The sequence below is a fragment of the Schistocerca cancellata genome, chromosome 10 (assembly GCF_023864275.1).
Source record: "Schistocerca cancellata isolate TAMUIC-IGC-003103 chromosome 10, iqSchCanc2.1, whole genome shotgun sequence".
NCBI classification, from domain to species: Eukaryota; Metazoa; Arthropoda; class Insecta; order Orthoptera; family Acrididae; genus Schistocerca; species Schistocerca cancellata.
In genome coordinates this window covers 32021234-32033505 of record NC_064635.1, presented here as the reverse complement: position 1 = coordinate 32033505, position 12272 = coordinate 32021234, and the positions used below count along the sequence as shown (strand labels likewise).

The 12272-nt window shown below is 47.7% G+C and overlaps 1 pseudogene; it reads left to right on the top strand.

The window, feature by feature from the left end:
* The first annotated feature begins 4677 nt into the window (after nt 1-4677).
* On the top strand, nt 4678-4795 carry LOC126106990 (5S ribosomal RNA; annotated as a pseudogene).
* Nucleotides 4796-12272: the final 7477 nt, after the last annotated feature.

Here is a 12272-nt window from a genome sequence, read left to right as displayed (position 1 = left end):
TTCAACATTTGCATCGGAACTCGATGTCGACGGGCGTCCTGGGCGAGGGTCATCGTTCACTTCTTCTCGGCCATCCCGGAACCTTTTTTAACCACTTGTTCACAATTGGTTCCTTCAGAGAATTGTCGCCGTAAACCTGTTTCAAACACTCAAAAATCTCACGCCCATTCGTGCCTAGCTTAGCAAGAAACTTGATGTTGACGCGCTGTTCCTCAATCAGAGAGATATCCATGCCGACACAAGGTGAAAAAGGATAATTGTCAAAAAGCTGCCGCACACTCCCACCTTCACGCAGAGTGCTCCGACTCGAACTGAGCGTTGATGGGATTGATTACAGCAGTAGTCCCACCTGGCGATGACTGCAACTTGTAACATAAAGACATTATTCAACTTTTATACGTGTTTTCCGGACAAACCTCGTAAAATGGGAGAATGACGTTTCGTTTAAGCCGACCAATCCAGAAACCTGTAGTATCAGCGTTTGGCGTTTGCTGTCTCCCTGTGAAAATCTCTGAAACTGCGTGCTATGTGTAAAGAATGTGTAGGCTGGGCGCTCCCACACAATGTAGCGGAATTTGCTTTTAAGCTGAACACGGGGTCGTTCCTCCTTTCACTCGGGCAACCGCTGTCTGCTCCACGAGCAGTCACCGGCCGGCATACACTCCTGGAAATGGAAAAAAGAACACATTGACACCGGTGTGTCAGACCCACCATACTTGCTCCGGACACTGCGAGAGGGCTGCACAAGCAATGATCACACGCACGGCACAGCGGACACACCAGGAACCGCGGTGTTGGCCGTCGAATGGCGCTAGCTGCGCAGCATTTGTGCACCGCCGCCGTCAGTGTCAGCCAGTTTGCCGTGGCGTACGGAGCTCCATCGCAGTCTTTAACACTGGTAGCATGCCGCGACAGCGTGGACGTGAACCGTATGTGCAGTTGACGGACTTTGAGCGAGGGCGTATAGTGGGCATGCGGGAGGCCGGGTGGACGTACCGCCGAATTGCTCAACACGTGGGGCGTGAGGTCTCCACAGTACATCGATGTTGTCGCCAGTGGTCGGCGGAAGGTGCACGTGCCCGTCGACTTGGGACCGGACCGCAGCGACGCACGGATGCACGCCAAGACCGTAGGATCCTACGCAGTGCCGCAGGGGACCGCACCGCCACTTCCCAGCAAATTAGGGACACTGTTGCTCCTGGGGTATCGGCGAGGAACATTCGCAACCGTCTCCATGAAGCTGGGCTACGGTCCCGCACACCGTTAGGCCGTCTTCCGCTCACGCCCCAACATCGTGCAGCCCGCCTCCAGTGGTGTCGCGACAGGCGTGAATGGAGGGACGAATGGAGACGTGTCGTCTTCAGCGATGAGAGTCGCTTCTGCCTTGGTGCCAATGATGGTCGTATGCGTGTTTGGCGCCGTGCAGGTGAGCGCCACAATCAGGACTGCATACGACCGAGGCACACAGGGCCAACACCCGGCATCATGGTGTGGGGAGCGATCTCCTACACTGGCCGTACACCACTGGTGATCGTCGGGGGGACATTGAATAGTGCACGGTACATCCAAACCGTCATCGAACCCATCGATCTACCATTCCTAGACCGGCAAGGGAACTTGCTGTTCCAACAGGACAATGCACGTCCGCATGTATCCCGTGCCACCCAACGTGCTCTAGAAGGTGTAAGTCAACTACCCTGGCCAGCAAGATCTCCGGATCTGTCCCCCATTGAGCATGTTTGGGACTGGATGAAGCGTCGTCTCACGTGGTCTGCACGTCCAGCACGAACGCTGGTCCAACTGAGGCGCCAGGTGGAAATGGCATGGCAAGCCGTTCCACAGGACTACACCCAGCATCTCTACAATCGTCTCCATGGGAGAATAGCAGCCTGCATTGCTGCGAAAGGTGGATATACACTGTACTAGTGCCGACATTGTGCATGCTCTGTTGCCTGTGTCTATGTGCCTGTGGTTCTGTCAGTGTGATCATGTGATGTATCTGACCCCAGGAATGTGTCAATAAAGTTTCCCCTTCCTGGGACAATGAATTCACGGTGTTCTTATTTCAATTTCCAGGAGTGTAGATAGGCTGAGTCGTCCTATGAAGGGACCGGCATCCCGTTGTGCAGTTTCTCACCCGAACTAAAAGCAAGCCCCTGCGACCGTCGTGTCTTGAATGTGTGTGTGTGTACGCCAGCCTCGAGTATTTCAACCATGGTGCGCTTACTTGTTATTTGCATATCGTTTACATGAACATCGACTTTATCTTATCGAGTTTGGGTTCGAATGAAGCGTCTTGATGTGTGGAATATGATTGTGAGGGCGGAATATGTAAGCAATGAAGGTCAGGAGACCACGACGTCTTACAATAATAATAAAAGTTTAGATGCTTTAATTAGGTATGTCGCACATACTCTAACACAACTTATTTCCATAAAGTGCTATTACAGGAACTATGTTTACTGCACATGGATAAGTGTAGCGCAAAACCTTCTTACATTTACTTTGTAACAAAGTTTCCATTTTGCAAAGTTGATTTGTGGTGGTGAGATGAATTGCAATTTTTACTTTTGAAAAAAAGTTGATTATGTAAGTAGGCTGTTTATATTTTCTTATTGGCAACGTTACGTAGCGCTCTGTATGAAAATCACTGGCTGTGCTGTGTGCAGTCTGTGGCTAGTTTGCATTGTTGTCTGCCACTGTAGTGTTGGGCAGCGGCAGCTGGATGTGAACAGCGCGTAGCGTTGCGCAGTTGGAGGTGAGCCGCCAGCAGTGGTGGTGGATGTGGGGAGAGAGATGGCGGAGTTTTGAAATTTGTTATACTGGATATTATGAACTGCTATGTATATTATGGTTTTTCACACTATTAAGGTAAATACATTGTTTGTTCTCTATTAAAATCTTTCATTTGCTAACTATGCCTATCAGTAGTTAGTGCCTTCAGTAGTTTGAATCTTTTATTTAGCTGGCAGTAGTGGCGCTCGCTGTATTGCAGTAGTTCGAGTAACGAAGATTTTTGGTGAGGTAAGTGATTTGTGAAACGTATAGGTTAATGTTAGTCAGGGCCATTCTTTTGTAGGGATTTTTGAAAGTCAGATGGCGTTGCGCTAAAAATATACTGTGTCAGTTTAAGCACAGTCTTGTATAATTGTTCTAAGGGGACGTTTCAATTATACTGTTTTGAAGAACGTTAGTTACATTTCAGTTTTCATATGAAATACAATTTTCGTACACTGACGGAAAAAAATCGCAACAAGAGTTGTCGGACACAAACGAAAGTTTGTAGGCCTGTTTCTACATATGAAAGATGTCTCTTCAGATTTCGCACCAGTCACGTAAGAGTGACGCTATACTATGAGGAAGCAGATCAGGTTTGCTTTAAATGGTCGTGAACTTTAGTGACCCTTGGAACTGGAAGTTAGTCAACAACGCCTCTAAGGCCTCAAAGACGCCGTTATGAACACCTCACTGAGTTTGAACGAGGTCGTTTAATAAAGCTACGAGAAGCTGGGTGTCCCTTCTGCGATACTGCAGAAAGACTCAGCAGGAACGTAGCCACGGTACACGATTGCTGGCAGTGGTGGTCACGGGAAGGTAAAGTCGCAAGGAGACCAGGCTCCGGACAGCCACGTGTTGCTATCGAGAGAGAAGATCATCGTTTTCGGTGTTTGGTTGTGGCGCATCGTACTGTATCTACAGCAGAAATTTCAGCAGCAATTGGTTCAAAAATGGTACAAATGGCTCTGAGGACTATTGGACTCAACTTCTGAGGTCATCAGTCCCCTAGAACTTAGAACTACTTAGACTTAACTAACCTAAGGACATCACACACATCCATGGCCGAGGCAGGATTCGAACCTGCGACCGTAGCGTCGCGCGGTTCCGGACTGTAGCGCCTAGAACCGCTCGGCCACCCCGGCCGGCAGCAATTGGTACCACAGTGACACAAGGAACTGTTACAAATCGGTTATTTCGAGGACAGCTTAGTACCAGACGTCCTGTAGCGTGCATTCCGCTGACATCAAACCACCGCGGTTTTCAACTTCGGTGTTGTGAAGCGAGAGGTCATCGGAGAGTAGAGTGAGGGTCTGTTGTGTTTTCTGGTGGAAGCTGCTTCTGCCTCGGCCGTTTTTTTTTCGGTTAGAAGGAGGCCAAGTGAACGCCTGAAACGAAACTGTCTGCATGATAGACACACTGGATCTACACCTGGAATTACGGTTTTGTATGACATCAGAAGCACTCTCCTGGTTATCCCAGGCATCCTGACTGCAAAATTGTACGCCAGTCTGTTGATTCGACCTGTTGTGTTGGCATTCACGAACAGTATAGCTGGGCGTGTTTTCCAACAGGATAACGCTCGCCCTTCTGCCGCTGTTGTAAGGCGACATCCTCCACAGAGTCCCGGCAAGTTGCTTTGGCCTGCTCGAGCACCAGATCTGTCTCCATTCGGGCACATATGGAACATCATCGGACGACAATTCCAGCGTCATCCACAAACAGCGCTAACCGTCCCTGTATTGACCAACCAAGTGCAACAGGCATGGTGTTCCATCCCACACACTGTCAACCGGCACCTGCACGATACGATGCATGCACGTTTGCATGCCTGCATTCAACATTTTGTGGACTACATAACCTAACCTAACCTAACCTAACCTAACCTAACCTGTTATTATTGCCAACGGCCTTGCCGCAGTGGTAACACCGGTTCTCGTCACATCACCGAAGTTAAGCGCTGTCGGGCTGGGCTAGCACTTGGATGGGTGACCATCCGGTCTGCCGAGCGCTGTTGGCAAGCGGGGTGCACTCAGCCCTTGTAAGGCAAACTGAGCAGCTACTTGACTGAGAAGTAGCGGCTCCGGTCTCGGAAACTGACATACGGCCGGGAGAGCGGTGTGCTGACCACATGCCCCTCCATATCCGCACCTAGTGACGCCTATGGGCTGAGGATGGCACGGCGGCCGGTCGGTACCTTTGGGCTTTCATGGCCTGTTCGGGGGGAGTTTTTTACATCTGTTATTATTGTACCAGTAGTTCACTTCTGCAATGGCTTATCTCGCGGTTACATTAACCTGTGATCTTTCAATGTTAATCACTTAAATACACTCCTGGAAATGGAAAAAAGAACACATTGACACCGGTGTGTCAGACCCACCATACTTGCTCCGGACACTGCGAGAGGGCTGTACAAGCAATGATCACACGCACGGCACAGTGGACACACCAGGAACCGCGGTGTTGGCCGTCGAATGGCGCTAGCTGCGCAGCATTTGTGCACCGCCGCCGTCAGTGTCAGCCAGTTTGCCGTGGCATACGGAGCTCCATCGCAGTCTTTAACACTGGTAGCATGCCGCGACAGCGTGGATGTGAACCGTATGTGCAGTTGACGGACTTTGAGCGAGGGCGTATAGTGGGCATGCGGGAGGCCGGGTGGACGTACCGCCGAATTGCTCAACACGTGGGGCGTGAGGTCTCCACAGTACATCGATGTTGTCGCCAATGGTCGGCGGAAGGTGCACGTGCCCGTCGACCTGGGACCGGACCGCAGCGACGCACGGATGCACGCCAAGACCGTAGGATCCTACGCAGTGCCGTAGGGGACCGCACCGCCACTTCCCAGCAAATTAGGGACACTGTTGCTCCTGGGGTATCGGCGAGGACCATTCGCAACCGTCTCCATGAAGCTGGGCTACGGTCCCGCACACCGTTGGGCCGTCTTCCGCTCACGCCCCAACATCGTGCAGCCCGCTTCCAGTGGTGTCGCGACAGGCGTGAATGGAGGGACGAATGGAGACGTGTCGTCTTCAGCGATGAGAGTCGCTTCTGCCTTGGTGCCAATGATGGTCGTATGCGTGTTTGGCGCCGTGCAGGTGAGCGCCACAATCAGGACTGCATACGACCGAGGCACACAGGGCCACACCCGGCATCATGGTGTGGGGAGCGATCTCCTACACTGGCCGTACACCACTGGTGATCGTCGAGGGGACACTGAATAGTGCACGGTACATCCGAACCGTCATCGAACTCATCGTTCTACCATTCCTAGACCGGCAAGGGAACTTGCTGTTCCAACAGGACAATGCACGTCCGCATGTATCCCGTGCCACCCAACGTGCTCTAGAAGGTGTAAGTCAACTACCCTGGCCAGCAAGATCTCCGGATCTGTCCCCCATTGAGCATGTTTGGGACTGGATGAAGCGTCGTCTCACGCGGTCTGCACGTCCAGCACGAACGCTGGTCCAACTGAGGCGCCAGGTGGAAATGGCATGGCAAGCCGTTCCACAGGACTACATCCAGCATCTCTACGAATGTCTCCATGGGAGAATAGCAGCCTGCATTGCTGCGAAAGGTGGATATACACTGTACTAGTGCCGACATTGTGCATGCTCTGTTGCCTGTGTCTGTGTGCCTGTGGTTCTGTCAGTGTGACCATGTGATGTATCTGACCCCAGGAATGTGTCAATAAAGTTTCCCCTTCCTGGGACAATGAATTCACGGTGTTCTTATTTCAATTTCCAGGAGTGTATGTTTCCTGGAAAAATGTATTCCCGAAATTACATTCGAGTCGCCAACTGCTGCCTGTAAGGCAGTAAAAGGAGCGATCTGTGATCATGGGATATGTGATCAGCATGTCGTCAGTCCCTTCAGCCATTATTGTCAGGAGGTGAATCCTGGTAATGTCGCTGATTCTATATTCAAGCCTCTGAGCTTCAAGAAGTCTGAGTAGACATGGTGCAAGACCTCCCTATCTTAGGGGACGTACCAGGTATCGAAACCGGCTCCTTGCGCACGAAAGGCAGCTACGCTATTCATTTTCTCTTTTGTGGTCTTTCTTTCTATCTGTTTCTTTGTCGTTTTTCTTTAGTGGGTCTGTGAAGATATCACGTGAGAGCTTTCAATTCTGTAGATGAGAAGGTCACTCAGTTTCTTTTCTTTTTTTTTTTTTGTTTTTCGTTTTTTTTCTGCAGAAAGTGTCCAGTTCCTTGACCAACCACGCTGATCTACCGTTCGGCTTACTCTTGGCTGTCAGTTCTTACCCCGTTACCAAAAATCGTAAATAAAGTGGGATCTGAGCTATGATACTGTAGCGAATAAGCGTCCGCCGCTCGTGGTCTCGCGGTAGCGTTCTCGCTTCCCGAGCACGGGGTCCCGGGTTCGATTCCCGGCGGGGTCGGGGATTTTCACCTGCCTCGAGATGACTGGGTGTTTGTGTTGTCCTCATCATTTCATCATCATCCAGGAAAGTGGCGAAATTGGACTGAGCAAAGGTTGGGAAATTGTACGGGCGCTGATAACCACGCAGTTGAGCGCCCCACAAACCAAACATCATCACCCTGTAGCGAATAAGCACGATACCACTGCTCTTCACATCCTTGGTCAACTTCAGTAGCCGGCCGCGGTGGCCGTGCGGTTCTGGCGCTGCAGTCCGGAACCGCGGGACTGCTACGGTCGCAGGTTCGAATCCTGCCTCGGCCATGGGTGTGTGTGATGTCCTTAGGTTAGTTAGCTTTAAGTAATTCTAAGTTCTAGGGGACTTATGACCTAAGATGTTGAGTCCCATAGTGCTCAGAGCCCTTTGAACCATTTTGAATCAACTTCAGTCCTGGTATCAAGTTGTTAAGATGGCTGTAAAACACTTCTTCAAAGTTTCGCGGAAACCTGAACGTATCAAAATACACTAAGCGCTGTACGGGCTAAAATACGGCGTCCCAAAATCTCTTTACTTTAGCTACAGGAGATGCTGCGGACAGAATTCTAGTTCTGCGCTCCCGAATGCTCACTCCATAGATATACAGAGTGAGCACAAATTCTTGCCCTGATTATAACAATATAACAGAGAATAACCGTTTGACATAATAATTTACATTTGATGCCATTACATAGGTTAGTGTTACCAGTTTTTTTTTTAAGAGCACTTACGCTAGTAAACCTCAACGTGTGCTCCCTTGGTAGCTCGGAGAATGTCGAGGCGGTATTCCAGTTCCCGCCAGGTGTTTCGTAACATGTGTTCTGTCACAGTACGCAGAGCAGCTTGTATCCTAGCCTTCAGTTCGACGAGGTCAGCAACTGGTGTGGCGAAGACTCTGTCCTCGATATAGCCCCAGAAAAAAAAGTCAAGGGGCGTAATGTCTGGAGAGCTGGGTGACCAGGGTGTTGGACCGTTCCTTCCGATCCACCGACCCGGAAATGTTTCATCCAGGAAATCACGCCCTATCAAAGCCCAGTGGGGGATGGGGGGGGGGGGAGGGGGGTGACGCTCCATCTTGCTAGAAAATTATCCATGGTTGATATTCTTCTAACTGTGGGGCTTTGATAATGCTTGATTTCCTGGATGAAACATTTCCGGGTCGGTGGATCGGAAGGAACAGTCCAACACCCTGGCCACCCAGCTCTCCAGACATTACGCCCCTTGACTTTTTTTTCTGGGGCTATATCGAGGACAGAGTCTTCGCCACACCAGTTGCTGACCTCGACGAACTAAAGGCTAGGATACAAGCTGCTGTGGGTACTGTGACAGAACACATGTTACGAAACACCTGGCAGGAACTGGAATACCGCCTCGACATTTTCCGAGCTACAAAGGGAGCACACGTTGAGGTTTACTAACGTAAGTGGTCTTAAAAAAAAAAAAAAAGAAAACTAGTAACTCTAACCTATGTAACGGCATCAAATGTAAATTATTATGTCAAACAATTATTCTGTAATAAATTGTTATCATGAGGGCAAGACTTTGTGCTCACCCTGTATATACTCTATGGTCATAGCAGCAGTTGTTTATTGTTCGAAAGTGTTATGTCTTTTCGTCGTTCTCTGAGTTATTCAAATAAAGTATGCCGCATCTAATCTGTGAATGAATGGGTGCGTGTAGTTGAAGTTTACATCTGTACTGGTTCATTTAAGAAAACTCCTGAAATTTTTTCTTGAAAAAATCTTGATCTCCATTACTCCTCCCAAAAGAAATGCTCAGACGTTATTACGAAATGGTGGTCCAGTGGTTGATACCTGTAATTCTAAACGTAACCGTTAGCCTTCAGTTCCAACAGCGGAAGTTGTTGCAAAAATTACGTAGAAAATTATTGGCAATGGGAAAGAAAGAATCTGTCAGGAGGGTTTCGATACTAGCCGATGTCAAACGTAGATCTTGTCACCCGTAGTTAAGTTCTCAAATCTGACACCTTCCAACCATTCAGGTGTTACGTCTGCTAGAGAAAGAAAAGAGGGTTAAGTGTTGCAAGTCGTTGTTTAAAGATTATTTATGTCGAACATCTGCTCTTTCACTTGCACTGGCAGAAGTGCAAAGTTTGTAGCCTATCAGTCCCTTTTCTGATAAACCAGGTACCGAAATGTTTGGAAATACTAACAGACGGTTCAAGGAAAAATGATTACCATCAAATTACGATAAGACACAGTATACACGATTCAGTACTTTCATATAACTCCAGAACCGACAAAAATAGTCACCTCAAGCACTGAAATAATAAACAGAAAGTGTTTACGTCTTTGATACTATAGATAGATCACAACCTTAATTGAAAAACCTATTTCCTAGAGTTAATAAAGCGTTTTAGTTCAGCTGCACAATTCCTACTGATGACTTAAAAAGTGAGAAGCTAGTTTATTCTTCATTTCTCCATTCACTAGTGACTTTCAGAATTATTCTTTGGGGGAACTCAATTTACCGGGATAATATTTTCAGAATATAAAAGCGTTTTGTTAGAACTGTATCTGGTTATAGTTCCAGAACATCCTTTTAAGGCCATATTACATCTGTCCTCTGTTGTTATAAGCTGCCATTTGCTGCTTTAAGGTTATAGCACTGGTAACCTTTTTCGGAAAACTAATCGTAAAAAAACACGAAAATCTATGCCTTGTCCTTTGTGGTGTATGAAACTTCGTACATTCATGTGTAAATTACATAGCAGGAAGCATGCAATGGAAGGAATAAGTATGGAAAGAGCTTAGTGGACTGCACATTGTAGGCATGTAGGATCCATAATCTCATTTCTTAGTATATTCCTTCTACTTTTGTTGGCCTAAACACATAGTCTCAATTTTTAGCGAAGTTTGTTTACTGCATCTACTGTAAATTCGATTTAGAATTTTATTTTCTCGTAATTCTCATGTTCTGTATAAAAATATACACTACTGACAATTAAAATTGCTACACCAAGAAGAATGCAGATGATAAACGGGTATTCATTGGACAAATATATTATACTAGAACTGACATGTGATTACATTGTCACCCAATTTGGGTGCATAGATCCTGAGAAATCAGTACCAAGAACCACCACTTCTGGCCGTAATAACAGCCTTTATACGCCTGGGCATTGAGTCAAACACCTCTTGGATGGCGTGTACACGTACAGCTGCCCATGCAGCTTCAACACGATACCACAGTTCATCAAGAGTAGTGACTGGTGTATTGTGACGAGCCAGTTACTCGGCCACCATTGACCAGACGTTTTCAGTTGGAGAGAGATCTGGAGAATGTGCTGGCCAGGGCAGCAGTCGAACATTTTTTGTATCCAGAAAGGCCCGTACAGGACCTGCAACATGCGGTCGTGCATTATCCTGCTGAAATATAGGGTTTCGCAGGATCGATTGAAGGATAGAGCCAAGGATCGTAACACATCTGAAATGTAACGTCCACTGTTCAAAGTTCCGTCAATGCGAACAAGAGGTGACCGAGACGTGTAACCAATGGCACCCCATACCATCACACTGGGTGATACGCCAGTATGGCGATGACGAATACACGCTTCCAATGTGCGTTCACCGCGATATCGCCAAACACGGGTGCAGCCATCATGATGCTGTGAACAGAACCTGGATTCATCCGAAAAAAATACGTTTTGCCATTCGGGCACCCAGGTTCGTCGTTGAGTACACCATCACAGGCGCTCCTGTCTGTGATGCAGCGTCAAGGGTAACCGCAGCCATGGTCTTCGAGCTGATAGTCCATGCTGCTGCAAACGTCATCGAACTGTTCGTGCAGTTGGTTATTGTCTTGCAAACGTCCCCATCTGTTGACTCGGGGATCGAGACGTGGCTGCACGATCCGTTACAGTCATGCGGTTAAGATGCCTGTCATCTCGACTGCTAGTGATACGAGGCCGTTGGGATCCAGCACGGCGTTCCGTATTAGCCTCCTGAATTCACCGATTCAATATTCTGGTAACAGTCATTGGATCTAGACCAACGCGAGCAGCAATGTCGCGATACGATAAACCGCAATCGCGATAGGCTGCAATCCGACCTTTATCAAAGTCGGAAACGTGACGGTACGCATCTCTCCTCTTTACACGAAGCATCACAACAACGTTTCACCAGGCAACGCCGGTCAACTGCTGTTTGTGTATGAGAAATCGGTTGGAAACTTTCCTCATGTCTGCACGTTGTAGGGGTCGCCACCGGCGCCAACCTTGTGTGAATGCTCCGAAAAGCTAATCATTTGCATATCACAGCATCTTCGTCCTGTCGGTTAAATTTCGCGTCTGTAGCACGTTATCTTCGTGGTGTAGCAATTTTGATGGCCAGTAGTGTATCTAGCTTCTTAACCGAAAAAGCTTCCATTGCTATAAATAGAATTTATGAGACCGCCCATATCAACATTAAACTGCCACGCAACATATAGCGTTTCTAATTGCGTCTTTGCCTTAAATTACGCACAGTGTCTCTCGCTTTACGTGAGACGTGATACACAATTTTATCTGAATAAATGGAGCACTAAAAAGATTTAAGATCCGGATTTGGCGAGTGTTCCACACAGACTGAGAGGCTCACTAATCTGTAATGTGCTTGACCTTAGAAGTGATGACCAGTTGCTTCTCCTGCAAGTTCTTTTACCATTACTTGCAAACTGATGACGATCACATGTTGGTGAGAGAGCACACCATCAAACTCTTTAGTGTCCATCATTATTAACAAATTATACCAATTTTTGCAGGTATCTTAGCCCACTTGCAGTTCAAACAATTATGTAAACGAAGTGTCCACAGCCAACACAGAACATGCAGTATTTTGTTTTTCATACTCAACAGAAATTATCGAAATAATTTGTTTCCGAAGAAGCGAACATCCCAGTTGCAGATTGTCTGTCGAACGTCTTCCAGTGACAACGAAGGCTTGATTTCCAGTATTTCGAATAACTACTGGCCGAATTTAAAAATGTCAAATGCTGTTATAATCTACTCATTAAGAGGTATAATCTTAAGTCAAAGATTTAACACAATAAGTCAAATACTAAAGTTAGGAATTGTGTATATGTC